Here is an 18,222-nt window from a genome sequence, read left to right as displayed (position 1 = left end):
GAATAACCGCTTATTTATTCGGACACCGTGTTACGGGTTACATTGCAATAGTAAGAAATGCTTCTGATAATAAGTAGAGAGAAAAGTCGCAGCAGTCAGGAATCCTGTAACAAAAAAACAAAGGATACGGGTTACGCGAAACGATTTCCATTAATTGCTTTCACTAGACAAGATGCACTTTAACAAACGAATAATCGCTTTGTGTCGCACGCAATATGTGATGCAATTATTGATCACGCAGAAAGAATTATTCATTAACAATATATTGCGTTAATAAATCCATGATAATAATAGAGCGGTTTATTATTGTAATGAATTTCAATAAGCGAGCGATCAATCATTATCCATGTAATCGCTGGAAATGTGTACTATATTACTTCATTTGCGCAGATGGAGTACAGTACCAAAGCCGATTATTACTGCGATTACGTATATTTCGAGAAATATATGTATATTCATACTTTCTTGATATTTATATTGTAATCATTTATTAAAAAACGACTTACCTTCCTCACTGCGATTTCCAAATGCTCCTTGCATAACGTGATTCAATAATACTTTTGGAAACAGTTGACATCTGAAACAAGAAAGATTATATTAAATTATTTGATGCCCAACGATTATTATGCGAAAGTAAATATGACAATGACAAGTTAAATGTAGAGATCCTCAAATACACGAAAAATCGAAAAATTTAACTAAACACAAACCTAAAAATAATTTTATTGGGTCAGCAAAATAATTCCGTAGAAATGTCAAACATGATTAATAATGCTGCAAAAAGTTTTGACATTCTTATAATTAATTTGTCCTACATAATTATTTTGATGGTCCAAAATTATTTGCACATCTATATCGAGTTAAATTTTTAGATCCTTCAAAATCCTTTGCGTATTATAGATTGGCTAAATAAAATAAATATGATGGACCAAACTTAAGATAGAATGAGATAAATACATATCATTTCATCTTAAGCGCTGTTTTGAATATGGCCAATCAAAAGTTGCTTGAACGGTCAATTTTTTACCTGAGGATTACTCTAGTTAAACATTACAAGATTGTCACATTAATTTTTTTTAGAAATGCGAAAGATATGGTAAAAGATATGGTACGTGAAAAAATAAAAGCACAACACACATAATGAAAATAAACAGAGAATTAGAGAATTGGCGTACTGCATTTTGCGAGAAATGTTATATTCTTGAGAGACTCTTTTGAATACAGGATTAAACTTTTTTCCGCCACTGTGTAGTTTTAACAAGTTATATTTTTTAATTTTTCCCACGACGGGCGTGGGCGACGTGAGGCTGAAAGTTTCTCCGTGGTTTTAGAAATGCATTTAAACTTCCGCTTGGTTGTGCTCCGTGTCAAAATGCATTTCCTTTTTGCGCCGCCGCCACGTCGCGTCGTATCAGGGAGATTCTTTTGCGCGACGCGGAGTGTGGCGAGTACGCACGAAAAACCGATGCCACACATTTGTGCAGTGTCACGGCCGAAGCAGCGCTAGACATTGCGGCGGAAATGTCCGTCGTTTTGAAATTCTGCTGGCTCGAACTGTGTTACGCTTCGGTGAATGTGTCGAGCGACACAGTGGCATGACATGTAGTTGTACCTAGATGGACAAAACCTCGATTTTCAAAAAGACGAAGATGCCTCTCCAACTACTATACGAACAAATCATTGTTAAAGCGTGTCTTTATTATTTGTGTCTTTTGTGTCCTTTTAATTAATAATTTTTGAACAAAGTACTGAAGACTGTAATGTGAATACACAATAAACAGGCAATAAAGGCCTCGAGCTGGATTCTTAATGCTTAAATAATTTACAAATTTAAATTTAATTTTCAATCTTGAAACGCAATTCTAATAGAACTAGAGAATAATGTTACAGATTAAATTGATAATTTAATAATATTAATGCTCATCAATGGGCATCTTAGAAAGATATTAATATGATACTGATAAGCATCTTAAGACTTGTAAATAATTTTATTACGAAAAATATTATCTCAGCCGAGATTTAAACTCGAATCTCTCGTAATTAAAATTTTTAATCCAATCAATTTTAATATAACAATAATCCAAAAAACATTCTACTTGTAGGAAAAATATCTAAGAATTTATTGTAGCATATTAAATATTAATTGCAATTTTATATGCAATACTTTATGACTTTCTAGGACATGAAACGTTTGTACAAAATCGGTGTATAATTAAGTTTCATTTGCAAAATGCAGAGTAGAAATAATATAAATTCAATACATAGAAAAATATGAAATGTCTCAATGTACAATCTTGCTTAAGTATAATTATGTACTTCTTTTGATAATAATTTTATTTTAAATATTCTGTTAGCGTATATATGTATATTGCAAGTTTGTAAAGATAATTAAAAAAATATTATCTATATGCTTGTTATATACATGTTATAAATTCGTAGACAAAATAATTTCTCTTCCAAGTAGACGGTGAAGATCAGATTTACGTGCAGTTTCGTATATATAACACTATTCTAGGTAACAGCATACGACATGAGAAAAGAAAGGTTGTTACAGAAGCGATACTCGTTTCTACTTGCCGGTGTGGTCGGGAGAATCGAATGAAATAAGAGAAATTTACTTACATCCGCGCACGAGTTTAATTAAACGTTCAAAGAAGCAACAAATAGTCGGTCGCGCCGTGCCGTCCTTCGTCTAGCAATGGAGTCGCCCCGTTTATTATAGATGTGCCAACGACCGGTCGCCTCTATGATCGTACCAATACCAACGGGTGGTGGATCGATGAAATTCCGTCAGGAGAATTCTGAAAGCTTTGCGGCGTCGCGCCGCACGGTGCAAATGTAATTACAACGCCGCGCCCGCGGGGGCAGCGAAGAGAGCGGCGATACACAGGAAACGATGCGTAAACAGCAAAGTTATTGATTGCGAAAAATCACTCTTGACCGAGTGGAGCTCGGCAACAGTAGTAACGGTGGCAGGACACAACCGGAATACCAAGGTCCGATTGGATTCCCGCGCTATTGGCGGTTCCGAGTGACTGGAGCGACGCGATGCGCGCGATGTCGATCGTTAATCCTTCTCCTCGTCGATCCGCTCTGTACGCGCGAGCCGCGAGAATTTCATAGCGTTTACAATTTCCGTAAATGACGCGTCAACTCGTCAGTGCGTGCCCTGGCACAATGCGGCCGCGATTGGCGCTCCGGATTACGTCGATTGAAAGTAATAACGCGATCACAATCGGCGACCGACACGACGATTATTTAACGCGTCGGGGTGCGGACGCTCCGAACGCCGTTAGGGACGTGATTGAAACACTCTTTCATTCGTCGTTTCCTGAAACGGTTTTTTTTTTTCGTCACGAAACAATGAGTATTTTTGCTATGAGAAACGAGAATTTCAAAAGCGATCGATAAATATGTGTTCAACGTGTATTAAAAAGGAGTCTTTCCATAAAATCATCTTTTAATAAAATCTCTCAGTATGTTTGCCGAAGACATTGTTGAGCGAATTTAATTAAAAAACCTTTTTTGTAGTATATATTGTTTTATAGTATATTGTTCCCAAATACATTAAAATACGTTACTTTAAAATATAAACGATATGTTGAATAGTGAATATTTAAACAGTAAAAAAATTTATAAAATTCACATATCAATATAGTAATGAAAAATAAATATGATATTTTGTAGGTACATTGTCGCGTTTCCTTAAAAAATTAATTGCATGTGGAGTTTTCGCTAATTCAAAGCAGCAACCAAAGAGATATCAAATGCCGTTTTATTCGCATTTAATACGCATATATGTTGCGTATTAAAGCACGTATGTCCTGATTTCTCTTTTTTTTTCGCTGGGAAATCATTCACGCATCGTTGCAATCTCATTTTCTTCTTGCCAAGCCACTGTCAAGTAGCAATAAACGAACTGAACATTTGGGGTACTGCTACGGCATTATATTCGCGAATAGTTGACCAAAATGGAAATAGCGGAGCCGCGAGGCGGCAAAGTAACACAATCCTCGTGAAATTCAATTTGGCTGGGTAATGAAAGCGTCGGATTCGCGATGTGCCGTACGCGGCGCATAAGCTTCGGCGTATCTGTCGATTTTCCGTTCCCGCGAATGTATCGAAAATTAACAGTGACTCCAAGAGCGGTTGTTCGCCCGTTCTCTTTGAATCTGAATTTATCACTAGCGAATGATAAGGACGTTCACCGAATTTCTTCTATTATTGCAGAATAACAACATCCATTTCCACGAATATATCGAGATTTTTACGGAATTTTCCTTTCGTTGAAGGATTTGCTGGATTGAGGGAAAGATTGAAGTATAATTCAACTTTCTATAAAATCTTCAAGCATACCCTGCAAGTTACTTGCGCTTCGCAAGTGATCCCCGTTCTGTCGATGGCACACATCTGTCTCCGGAGTCAATCATGCGATCATCAGTGAACTTTCTCAATTTTCATATTTCAACCTTTCAAATTTCACGTGAATTTTAACCAATCAAACGTCATTGCTTTGCGCTGAAAAAAGTTACGTAGTCGTCATTTTGGCAGATCCCCGAGAAAATTTTTATTTCTTATCCTCCTTTTCCCAAGGCAGAATTACGTGATCGTCACAATATTCGACTGAAAAGACACGAATGACAAATTCACGAGCAATTTATTTGACTGCAATCAACTTTAGCTGCAAACTGCGAATTTATTTCGATATTCTTCAGTGAGGCAAAATTAAAATTTGCAATTTTACTATTCTTAATTTTTCCCCCTCTGTTTATAATAAACGACTCTCGATAATCATTATTTATATAACGTATCATGGTTGTATAATTATATAATAAAGATAATAATAGAATGTACTTGGATAATAATTTTTCCCTCAGCTAAAATAAGAACACTGATTTTAAACGATAAAGAATTTTCGACATTTTTAGATGCAATTAAATAACAAAATCTTATTTTTCATTTAAACTCAATCATAAACTATCAACGCGCGTCATCAAGTTTATGACAGCTTTAATTTTACAGTTAATACAATTTTTCCATTTGAAATTTCAACTACTATTTAATAGTTAATATTAAAAAACTGATGATATTTTATAATCTTTTCTAAAGAAAAATTATCCGAGAATTCGCGAAAGAACTCGGAATTAAAGTTAAAATTGCAATTTCCAAGATATAAATTCTACTCTGCGGACGCTCGTGAAGTCTTTATCGCAGATCAAGCTTAATGCGACTCCGTGAAGAACCGAATGTCTCGCCATCTTTCTGATCCTCGACGCAAATTCGCTCAGCGATTGTTATCATTTAACACTTTGGGGATCCATGATTTCGCTCTCTAAAAGCACCTTAGTTCTCGAAACGGTAACACTACCAAAGCTGCTTGAACCGACACCTCAAGATACGGTTTTAGAGTGAAACCGCCAAGCGGAACCCACCATCCGACAGATTAAATATTCTATATTTCACGAACAACAAGTTTCTCTTCTCAGGAGTAACGCGCCTCGGTATACACGACGGCGGTGGAAAGCTTTCCCCTTCCCGCCCAGACAAATCACTGGGCGCGTTTAAGTCCCTCCGAGAAGCCGCGGAGGCACTTCCTGGGAATTTGCGGGCGGAAAGAAGTAATATCATTCAAAAGCGGCGGAAGTTATTCCTTGATGCGAAAGTTTCTCCATTTTACATCGGCCGGAATAGTTTCGAGAGAAAATGTTAGTTGCGGGCAAAACTCCATCCCGACGATAACTTTTCCAATTATTATCAGATGGCAAATGGACACCCCTTTGTGTTTTCTACAGCCGACGCGGCGCTGCTTGGGAAACGCGAGAACTCCGGATAACTTAAATTGTAGCGTACGCGGACAGAAGATCTCGTCCGGCAATAAACCCCGACGGGGTTGCGTGAGATGTCTATTTGCGAGAAATGCAATTGTCATCCGCCGAATAGATTGTATTATATGTTATTTGAAATCCATCTCCGATTCGCACCTGAGCGAATATCTCAATTTTTTTTATGTCTTATTACTTATCTAATTTATAAAAATAATTGATAATCTATGGTTTATATCTCATGCTTTGTATTTATTTTGAGGTATTAATCCTTCAAAGATGGTGAGTTGTTTATTGTGGACTCATTTAATTATACATAAATTTAAAAAATATTAAACAATTCAATTTTCTTTAAGTTACATCTACAATTTTAAATTATTCTTATTAAATATATTCAGTATTCATTTTTTTAAATATCAGTTATTTCAAATTAAATATAAATAATATAACTATTGAAATTAAATATAAACAATATAAATAGTACAGTACTAATTAAATAAGAGAAAATTAAAAATTACACAATATTAAAAATAAAAGTAAAATATGAAAAACAATACAATTATGAATAAGTATAAACAATAATACAGTTTTCAATAAAGCGCAGACACAAATCAAACTAATAAACAATTAAAAATATATAACAAAAAATTAATTAGTGCTTTTAAATGAACCTTGTAATTAACATAAATTAATGAGTTTTACAGACCCAATGTCAACTGTGTTATACAGATTTTGGCGTCAGCTCCAGAGGGTTCAAGAATTTTATGTTCCCTCCTTGTAATAATGCATAACGTTGTTAATTTCAGAATACTAATTACCGACTTAATTTTCTTTATTAAGATAAGATAATAAATCTCATTTTCATTCAAATTTCCGACCTTTGTAATAGTATGCTTTATATGTTTTTTTTTTATTTTAGAGAAGAGCGTGTTGGTGGTTTAAATATGTTCCGCTTTTACAATTTCTAAATCCGCTCACTTAACGCCATCGTCGATCGTTTCGGGAGTCAGTGGGGCTATAATGCGAAAGGCTGCGGAACAGGCCTTTCCTCGGAAAGGAATCTCCGAGCGTGAACCGATGGAGGCGTGAATAATTCGCAAAACAAAGCGTTCAAAGAGCGGAAAATGAAATTATATCCTTGCGCGCGACCGGCGGCAGTACGACGACGACGTGTTCGCTTCGTCGAAGGCGAGTAGAGTGAGAGAAGAGGCCCGGCGGATTTCCTGTAAGCGTTACGAGTCAATTTGCAGCTCGAGGTTTTACTCGCTTCCGAGAGATGCCTTCTCGGTCGCCTCCGTTCGTTTTACGCGCGAGTTCGGCGACACGACGATTGTTTTTAAGCAGAAAAGCCGAGAGGAGACGGAGAAGAGAAAGAGAGAAAAATGAGTGGATACAGAAAAGAGAAAGAAAGAAACAAACGAGCTAGTGCGAGCATCGACCGTATTGGCGATTCGAAGCGGCGCGGCGCGGAACTATCTAGCGAACGACAATGACGATTTGAGTTCCCGTCGAGAAGTAATGAAATGGACCGTGCGCGACGATGTGGTCTTGAGGCGGAATACCTCCGGGTGAATGGAAATCCTCCCGTGTGTTTACAAACAAGTGAAACTGGTTCCGAAGGGAGCTTATGCGAGCGGACACGCCCTATCCACGGGCTGAGCGACCGTGCGAAAGAGCCTTCGTCGATGAGAGGAACAAAGCGGGCGCTATCCTTTGTTTCAACCATTCAGCCCAGGGGAGGATATAACGCGAGTGTGTTAATTAAGACCGACCGACCGACCCCGGTGGGATAGGCGTATACGCGCCGTGAAGAAGTATCAGACGAAAATCTGGACTTTTCGCCGACGTCGGCGGCGCATTCATTCGCTCGCTTGCTCGTTCGCTCGCCATAAATCCCCCAGTATTCTTATCCGCCGTGTCCATCGGTGCTAAAAGAACTCTCGAATCTGATTTCTCAAGGCAATCTTTTGGCGAGTTATGTTGTGCCCCGGAAATCTCTCGATTAATCGGTCTGGTTTTATTAAGCCGTAGGACGATGGTGGAACCAAAATATATTAATATTCTATTACACCGAACTACGGTTTCTCCTTTATGTTTGTATTTGTATTAAATTAATATGCAAATTATAAACTTCTCTCTCGTGAGATAATATAAGGCCGAGGGGGTAACCACTTAATGTAATCGTGGGACAGAATCCTCGAAATTATTATAAAATTCATATGAAATTTCTATGTATAATCCGATAATTACGTATGCAACCACGATAAATCATTATATAATATCAAATAAATTCGTATATTTTACCAAACGACTTCATATGTAGCAAAAAAAATTATTTGTAATCAGATGAAATCATATGATGTCATGTAATCTGTGGGACAATATTTCAGCTGGTGGTTACCCCCTCGTATAAGGCATTTTGGACTTTAGGTGTAAAGCGCGATTAAGTTTACGTAAACCATAATTAGACTCATCCCAATTAATTTACAGATATCGCTCTCTTCAAAAGTGACATACTTCAAGAAACGTAATTTTCAAGTTATTATCATAAATAAGTTAACTAAACATTCTATTAGTCATAAGAAGTAAACTTAGTTTAAAAAATCATGACAACTCAAAAAGAATAATTTTTTTTAGAGATTGTAAAACCAAAATGACAAAAAAGATTATTGCCGATATCATTTAATTAATAATAATTTTCTGCCAAGTTAAAAATAATTTTTTCCCTTTTTTGAAAAATTTGATTTTTTAGACACTTTTGAAGTAAGGGATCTACATAGCTTCTAGTAGATTAAAATTAATTGATTAAATAATCTATCAATTAATTTAATTGAAATTGAACTTAAAAAATTTTGGAACGCTATGTAATTTATATTTTAAATGTTCTAATTGAATTTTCTTTTTTTCAGTTGTTAATGAATAGTGATCCGCATCAAATTGAGGGTGGCAGGCTGCATCTATTTTTTCTCTGCCTCTCTCTCTCTCTCTCTCTTTTGATTTGACACTTTATATAATAACATAGAATCACACAACGTATAATTTTGAATTCCTGTATTCCCTGTAATAACGTTGATTCCGTTTCTAGTAACACGATCAGCCACACACGATGGTACCATGAAATAGTAGTGTGAATTAAAACGCGCGACATCTCGTTCGAATATCTAAAGGCAACACATCGCGCTGCCGTGATTATAACCGAATCGCGATTCGACGATTGAACTCGTCGCGCCAGCATCCACGAGAGATCGGAGCCGTTATTATCCGACCGGATTATTCTACAAAATTCACGCGCGGCGCGTTATTATCGTGCCCACGCCGCTGTTATTATACCAACGCGACGTAATACTGTTCGTTCGTGTATGCTGCTTCTATAACCGGATACGATCGCGCCCGCGCCGGTCGAATTAATAGCGGACTCTCAATAGTCGCTCTTCGTATTATTCCGGGTTCTTTTGCCAACATTGGGCGCCCCGGAGGCGGGTCGTTGCGTATTTTCGGGCGAAACTTCGGGTCGAATATTCAGAGCGACTCTGAAATTCGCCCCCGGTAGGATTTCAGGGAGCGATCCGGGGAGAAACTTTCTTCAGCCGAGAGGGCCGCGGCGACGCCTTTACTCCCTTGTATATTTCCTCTTTCTCTCTTTCTCTCACTCTGCGCTTGCTTCATTAAAATTGAAGGTTCCTCGTTGTAGCAGAGTTGAAAGTCTGCGGAAAACTCGCTTGCTCGCTTGCTCGCTCTCAGCTTACCCGTACATCATGACGCGATGGCAACAAGCGCGCCGCACGATGCCGTACGGTTACTTCGTTGCCGTATTTAAAACCAAGTCGACTTCTCTTTCACAGACTTCGGCAGCGCGAAAGCGCGCAGGAACGTAAAGAGGAGGAAACTTGCATCTCGGCTTTCAGTGTCGCGAAAAGTTCTTTGTCGCGCGGGGAAAAGCCTTCCGGAAGATCCAAAACGTTTCCTGGTGCCGTCTATTCTATTTATTCTCGATCATAATCGCTATATAGACGCTTATAAAGTATTGATCGCGCAAAAACTATACTTTCATATATTACTTTGTATTTTCAGTCGACGACATTATTACGATATTTGCGAACTGTCACTTCTTTTCTTTATTATCCAGAAATTGTGTTTCCTTAACGATAATTTGATCGTTAAATTGTTTTCTTTTTTTTACTTTATTTTTTAATTTTCAAATCTTCCTGATCATCCAATTAAAATTCTGTTAAAACAAAACTAAATTAAAATATCAAGGTAACTTTTGCTATTTAATCGCATTCTCAAAGCATAATTTATTTTTAATATCCAAATACTGATGACTGAAAAACCATGACGTTTCGACATTGGAATACCAAGCAATTCTTAATTTATTCTACGATATTAATACAAGAAAAAATATATTTCTGCAAAAATTGATAAAATAGATTAAAAAATTTAAATATATTGTTAATCTTTATATAAAAAAAATAAACCGAACCGATGAATTGTTTAGGATATTCGAAACTTTGGTACGTAGCTTTAAATCATGAATACATTACAAAGCTGTATACGGAAGTTAATTGTGAACCAGTCAACCATCGAAGCGGAATAAAGAAATGTTAAAGAGCACTTCGGAAACGATACTCCAAGTAAGCCTCTCGCATCATTAAATCGAATCGATGGATTCGCTTTCGTCGAACGGTAGACGCTGTTTATTCAGCGAATCGATCCAATAGGCATCCGGCATCGCTTCAGGACTATGGACATTTCGATCGATGCGAACAGCGTGATCCAATATCTAACGCGATACGTAAACACAATTTTCCACGGGAAACAAACGTGAAGCGTCAGGAGACGGATTTCATCGTGCGAACGGACGATCAACTTTCAATAAATAATTCTGCGCGAAAAACGCACGCTCGACGTATGAAGAGTGTCGTGTAATAAACGTGATCCGCTGTGAAACCTCTGCTCTTCCGCGTGCATGAGAGACGAGCGCCGCTTTAAATTAGTCGTAACCTGCGCGCGAACCGGTTCGATCTCCTCCCCTTCTCTCTCTTCCTTTTTTCCACCGTCATTACTATCGCCGTTCGAGCGTCAGATTGCTTAATCGCAAAATTGACCTGGCTAACGCGCGGCCGGCAAGCGGACAAAGCGAGCTGGGGATGAGGGAGAGCGGGAAAACGGAAGAAAATAGCGGAATGGAAATCGCCGGAGATGCGCGCCGCAACATCGAGTTGGTTTCGTTTCGCCGCGCTGCGCCGCGCCGATGACAAAAAGATTGTCGAATGGATGTTGCCGATCGAAGAGAACGAAAGAGACAATTTCGCCGACTAACGGGAACGACAGAAAAGGCAAGTCGAGGAGGAAGAATGGAATAGATGAAAACGGGATCGTTGATGGCCAATTCATGGACAATTGCATCTATTTAATCGGTTATAATAAAATATGACTCAATTAATGGATTATAATAAACTACTGGATTATCCATATATATCTTTTTTTTTTTAAGATAATTTATATTACTTTTTAACGTAACGTAATGCTTAAAATATAAGATTTTTTGAAAAAATATAATATACTTATTATTCAGTTAAACTTATTTTTTCAAATGTAAAAAATTGATTCATACTTTAAATATATCGCGCTTTAAAATAATCGATCGTAACCGATTAATCTAGTGGAAAAGATGATTGCATTGAATTGATAAAATGTATCCTACATAATCAAAGTATAATTGTTTTGGGATAATCTTAAATAAAGGAAATGAAGGAATGGAAGAATTCGAAACGGATAAGGAAGAAAGACGCTCGTATAACGCATCATTGGACTTTGAAATTGGTTCGCGTAATAGCATTCTCTGAAAGGTAATGACGTTACGAGATGATGCCAATTTTGATTCTGGCCATTTCGAGCCGCTATTTCCGATACGATTCCCGCTATATCGTAGGGCGCAAGGTAAAAGACTGTTTAGCGTAAACGAGATCTGGCGTGTTCGGATTTGTCGTTCGATCGTCGATGCATTAGGATTTGATGATTTTCCTTCGGGATAGAGATCATTATTTCAGATACGGGCGACGGTATGCGCTTGAACAACTTTATCCGCGCCGGAGAATATCCCAAGATGTCGAGATAATATCCTAGTAGAAGGGAAAAAGAAAGAGAGAGAGAGAGAGAAAGAGAAAATGTTGAGGAATAATTTATAGTACCACGATGTTCCAATTTAGATAAATGCACTTTAATGATAAATTATCTCTCATTTGCGATGGCGAGCGACTAGAAAATGATGCGGTCCAATATGAAGTTTCAAAGGGATTAACGATCGATGTTAATTGAACTTCTTGTCAGATCAAAAGGATCCGATTGCGAACTTTATTTCTAAAAGACATCACATTTATCTCTCGCGAGAAAGCATTCTTTATATATACAATATATGGCACTTTACTCATTTAAATTACACGTTACATTGATAAAGGCAGCTCGATAAAAGTAGCAAATTAAGAAAAATATATATATATGTGAAAGAGAAATAACAAAACAACGTTTTTAAATGTATAATTCCCCCTGCCCCCTCGATTAACAACTCCAGAAGGATACAGTTTTCCATTTAGTGCAGTGTTGTATTAAATCGGCGTACCATTTTCTGAATTGAGAGATTTGGAGAGTGTAATTCGGAACGAAAATAAATACAGAAATCGACGACGAGGGAAGAGATGGAATATCGTTCCCTGAAATACGTTCTAATTTCGGTTACAGTCCCGATCGAGCGGGGGTTTCGAGTCTTGGTAAAACGTGTACCCAATACGCATTCTGTACGCTTCCATTTGTCATTTAAGCGGATACGGATACAAGTTGAGCCGTCCGACCGAGCACAATAGTGCATCTTTCTCGTGTAAACGAGCCAGGTTCGCGTTCACATGTGCACATGTATTTTTCGCTCGCCCACGGATACGTTCCGTACCGCAAGTTTTACAGCGATGAATGCATTACGTGATGCGCGATACGCATACGAATGCCCGTATCGAAAATGCAATAAATAAACGAATGCACGAATTGTGCGACAACAAAAATCAGGTTTGATAATTAAACCCATAGACCCGCGACACGGTTTTTAAATACTGTTTGGTGTCGCATAAATCTTGCAAAATCCAAAGATAATTTTAAAGAGATACATTAATGTTTATTTCTAAATTCTCTGGTTAAACAGATTTTTTTTTTTTTCCAAATATGTAATGTCCAAATGTGTGTAAGTTATCTAAAGAGGTAATTAACTTATGTTACCCTAAAGATTGGGATTGTGAAGCTTGTTGTTAGATTGCAGAGTTCAATCTGTTGGAACAATCGCCCTGTAGCAATATTAACTTGTACATATGACCACTTGTACACACACCACCCGCCTTCATACAGCAAAACAAACGTAACCCTATCCATATTCAAAGTATCGCTTACAGTGGGACCCCATATGACCACAGTGTTATTAATACTTGTGTCGTTGAATAGATAAAGTCCATTAAGGGCAATACGATAGCAGTTTGCGAACCGAACACTACATCCATTAACAAAAGTACCTTTACAAAGGTACATGTTTTAAAGACTCCAGCTATATACCCTGAGCGTTGCTCTCACTCCGAAAGCGAAAGACGAATGTCGAACTCACAAAGCTTTCGAAGAGAAAGCGACAGAGAAAAAGAACATTTTTAGAGAAAGAATGTGAAAAGCGCACAATAGGTATCGTTAAACATGGACTCTCGTACAAATGATTTTTAAATGCGTTACGAGTAGACGAGTAGCCCAGGATGAGAGGGGTGGAAACACGTTATATGTAGATTTCGGCCCTTCGGTCGGGCGAGGTGCTCTTTGATGTCGAATGACGCATAGAACCGACGCCCCTGCGCCAATTGTCCTCCCCCACTGCGCCGTTTCGATTCGATGTTTACGTCGATCCCGGGCGTTTCGAGTTTACTCGCGCGAGCACAACACAGAAGCGCTTTTCATGCTCGACGAATAATTAGGCTTGTCTCCGACCCCCAGACGGTCGTTTAGATTAAAGATATAGCGTCGAGAAAGAACAAAGACGTTTTAATTAATTATTATTTATTGCTATCATCAAAAGAAGAGAAGCATTAATATATTTCATCAAACAGATGGATAAATTAAAGATGTCATAGATGATTATTTATCAAAAAAGCACGCAAATTTCATTATTAATTTATTTCATTTATAAAATATTAAATCTATTTTAATTATAAAATTATTAAATATTAAAAACAAATATAATAATTAATTATAAATTTGTACGTTCATGTTGCTGAAAAATTATTTGTTTACCTACAGTTCACCTAGCTTAAAATTTAAAAAATATATAATAACTTTTTTAGTATTCTGCACGATATCCTTGCATACATATCGAAATGAATAGAAGTATTATAACCGAATCGAGTAACAAGTTTTCCATGTTAGAAAAAAAGCAATTAGTAAAGGTTCAATACTTTCCCCGTATATCCCCTACTTTCGATTAGCGATTTCTCTTCCAACTGAGCAACTCGACACGCCCGCTCTTGCCGTTCTTTTTTTCTCATGCATTCCGGAGGCGAATTTCCGCTAATGAAGGTACAACGAGATACGTATGCGAATCGGCCGCGTAGTTAGAGCCGCGCGTTTCGACTTCCTTGCGATAGGCTCGATCATTAAAACCTCTCGCACATTCCAGAAGGCAGAGCGCTAACGAGCGGCGCAGCACTCCTCGCTCAGACGATCATTTTCGCACTGTGTGACGATGGCATTTCGATTTTCATTTATTTTCACAACAACCTGTCAAACTTACGGTGCACTATTCGCCTATTTTTGATGCACCGCGAGGTAAAGTGCCTCGCCAGTACATACTCGTGACCGACATGTTCTTGAATGTTGAGGTTCTATTAATCATTCGCTAATGAGTTGTACATTATTTATTAACCATACTTTAGCGCGACAGGGTGTGATAAAGTCCAAACAAATAGGGTAACAGGTACAGTGATTGATCAGCATATAGTAATCGACCACATTGCATGGCGTGCTGCAATATATCAAAACCGACATATCAATTATAATTGTTTTTAAGACAAACCACGAAATGTGTTCTTCTCGTTAATTAACTTTATAATTAATACGTGAGCTTGTTTTCGCTAATATTTTTCATTGCTTGTTTATTACATAAGGCAAGGGCGAAAAATAATACACAGGAATAAGAGCTGGATTCCGCCGTATTTACCCAGAAACTGTTAAAAATAACATTAATAAACTTTTCTGATGTTTTTACAAATAATATCTATATTCTTTTGTGCGCTGTGTACATAACGAGACAACGTGGCATTTAATTGAAGAAAATGGCAAATAATTTTGTTTACAAAAATGTAGTTTTATAGCCATTGACAACAATAATAATTATACTAAAAAGTAACGGGATCACCATTTCTTTACAGGAGAAACTTTGAAACTCTGAAAATTTAGATTCTTACAAAACTTTGCGCAATAACACAATGGATGATTGTTCACCGACGAAGAAAAATAATTTGGAGTTAATGTAATTGTTATAATTCGAGTTAACGAAAACAGTTTGATTAGCAAAAAAAGATTCAATTCAGGAATAAATGAAAGGATTCATTAATTCTCTCTCTCCCAATCATGTCCGAGAAACTAACATAACATCGCTTAATTAGGGCTTTCATATAATTAAATGGTTATTATTGAGAAAATACATGATACGGCTATACGTAAGCTCTCTGTTCCGCAAATCAGTAGGATGTTAAACGAGTGAAGTAGCTTAATTGAAAAAATGCAGCGAATTTCGCTGCAGGACAATGCATCGAACAATGAAGGGGAAGGTAAATATTCATGTGTGCGATACGAGTTCTCCGTGCATTATGGACTGCCGATTTTTATGTGAATCACGCGGTGCTCCGCGACCAGGGGATCACACGATGTGTAAAAGCTCTTTCGATATCGCGCGAGCATACGTGTGGATTTGTCGTTTGATCGGCTTCGCGGCCGCGGTCAACGCGAACGTGCGCCCGATTTCGCAGCCACCGACCGGAAAGTGGGATCTATCGATATCGCGTATAATATGGCGATGGTAGCAATATAAAGTTGACATTTTCGCATGCAGTCCTATGGAAATAGCGGGATAAAGTTGATTCTTTCGCAAACAGCACCGGGAGGAAAGAGAGAGGGGAGGGAGAGATATAAAGTTCGCGTTCGTTCGCGGAAGTTGTGTACGAGCGAGAATTGAAAAACATTTTCGTCGGATATGAGGAAGGGCGCAACGGCCGAAAAGTAATAATAAGCACGCTCTCTTTGCGTCACGTAACCCTCTCCGTTTCCGATACGACATGCGACATAACGTCAAAAATTGCGAAAACACGAGAACTAGAGTTAAAGCGAACGGCGAAACGTTTTAAACGATATCTGTACTTGACCAACCACGTTGCCTTTGCGATGAAATAATAAATAATAATCTTGTTATTAAGCATTCGTAAAATGCAATTCAGTAATCAGTAGCAATATATTCGATAATAATACATAAAACTGATCATATCTTCTTATTATATTAGTTCGGTTATCTATCTTACTTTAAAACAGACCAATGAATATTAAATAATTTTATAGATATTTTATTAACGAAAAAGAATAAAATCTCAAACAGTTTAAAGAAAATTTTCGGTGTTATCAATTTTACTTTATTATTTAAAGATAATATATTTTCAACGCTGGTGGATACTGACCAGCTAATAATAATCGTCATAAGCATACGATTATAAACTATTTACTACGTAACTGCAAACTGTAATATACACGATACCGCGCAAAATTGAATATACATTCCTGCGGCAATGTACACATATTACGACTGAAAATTAAATTTCGGATAAACATGACGATATTCAGGAACGTATGAAGCTCGTATTTCGTCACTCCGATCCTGCGGCTACGCTCGGTGATCCTGATACGGATTGAGCTATATCCCGGCTGACACGATGTAAGAGTCATTTCGCGCAAACGAGCCCAGGATTTGTCGGGTAGGGCCAGTGACACAACTCTGTGCCTGTATATACAGCGTCGTCGCCGGAAGCGAGATGGATGGCGCGGCTCTTTCACATTTTCTCCGCTCTCTCTATTCTCCGTAAAAAAAAAAAAAGAAGAAAGACGGGCGGAGAGTAACGAGCCCGGTCTCTCCGCGAAACACTGCGAAATTATGTATTAGGTCGAAAGAACGTAATCTACGGCATTTTGCTCCTTTCTCTCCGCCGGCTATATTTCTCCTTTGTGTTTTTAACTTTTTCGCTCGCACATACACATAGTGAAACGCGCCGCTTCACTCCGATCTCTAATTCTTTTGTACGTACTGTTTGATAATTTATCCCGCTTTTTTTTTCTTGCACGGTCATCCCTTCATTCAAGGATTATCCGGGCTGAACTGCTTTAATACTGAATTCTATGACTCCAGAGAAAACACTACGCACACTGCGAACTGGAATAGAATACACGTATACTATTCTCGGTCTGCTATGTTACGAAAACAACACATTACAAAGGCGTTTAACATTTTACACCGTTTTATGTGTTTATTTTTTTACGAAATTATTACAATAAAAAGTTTTCTTTCCGGAATAATGCTAACATAAGCGTTGTAGATAAACATTGTAACAATATTCACATTTTTTACACTGAAAATGTGTCTGATAATACATAGCTACCAAATGTTAAGTGAAATAATTTCATTCAACATTTGTAGCTATTATTAGACCCTTTTTTTTCAGCAAATATGAAAATTATATATAATACTATATATCTATAATCACAGCTTTCTCCAATTGAATATCTTTTTTATTTTCTACTAGTCGAAATTTCGTGAATTGAAGAGATATATTTTTCGAAATTACTAGCAAAGATTGCGCTGAAATGTTTCTACGAACTACTCTATCATTCTTTTACGATTTAATGACAAAATTATTGAACAAATAATTCTAAAACAGCTTCGTAATACAATATTAATTCAAAACGTCTGTCATTTAACTCTTCTCAGGCATATATTTTTTTACATATAATTAAATACATTTAGAGCCGAAAATATTGTGTGGCACAAGGTGGAAGTAATTTTAAAAGCTGAATACGCGAACGCGTTTCATCTTCAATGAAAGATTTGCATGGAATCAGAAATCTCGGTAAACATATACCGAGGAAGGTCTCCGACAATCTCGCGAGTTGGCTTAAAGCATGCCTGCAGTTAAGTGCTGCGCTCGATAAATTTTTTCAAGCACCCTTTACTTTCCCTCCTTCCGCAGCTTTGTTCTTGCTCGCCACCTAACCGTCCCCCGAACTCGCTTCAACTCTACTGAATAAAGCTTTTGGATCCGCCCCTGAAAACTGTTACTAGATTTTC

At 37.5% G+C, this 18,222-nt stretch overlaps 1 protein-coding gene across 1 annotated transcript in view; it reads right to left on the bottom strand.

Annotated features, from left to right (window-relative positions):
• Positions 1-518: 518 nt before the first annotated feature.
• Positions 519-18,222, bottom strand: part of Toll-6 (Toll-like receptor 6) — a 51,254-nt gene continuing 33,550 nt past the window's right edge. The window contains exon 2 of the mRNA XM_018518482.1: positions 519-577. The gene's annotated coding sequence lies outside the window, so the exon portion shown is untranslated. The remainder of the gene's footprint in view (positions 578-18,222) is intronic.

Source organism: Trachymyrmex cornetzi, unplaced genomic scaffold (genome assembly GCF_001594075.2).
Source record: "Trachymyrmex cornetzi isolate Tcor2-1 unplaced genomic scaffold, Tcor1.1 scaffold75, whole genome shotgun sequence".
In the NCBI taxonomy this organism is placed as follows: domain Eukaryota; kingdom Metazoa; phylum Arthropoda; class Insecta; order Hymenoptera; family Formicidae; genus Trachymyrmex; species Trachymyrmex cornetzi.
The sequence above is the reverse complement of the archived record's forward strand: the minus strand, read 5'-3'. Positions and strand labels throughout refer to the sequence as shown.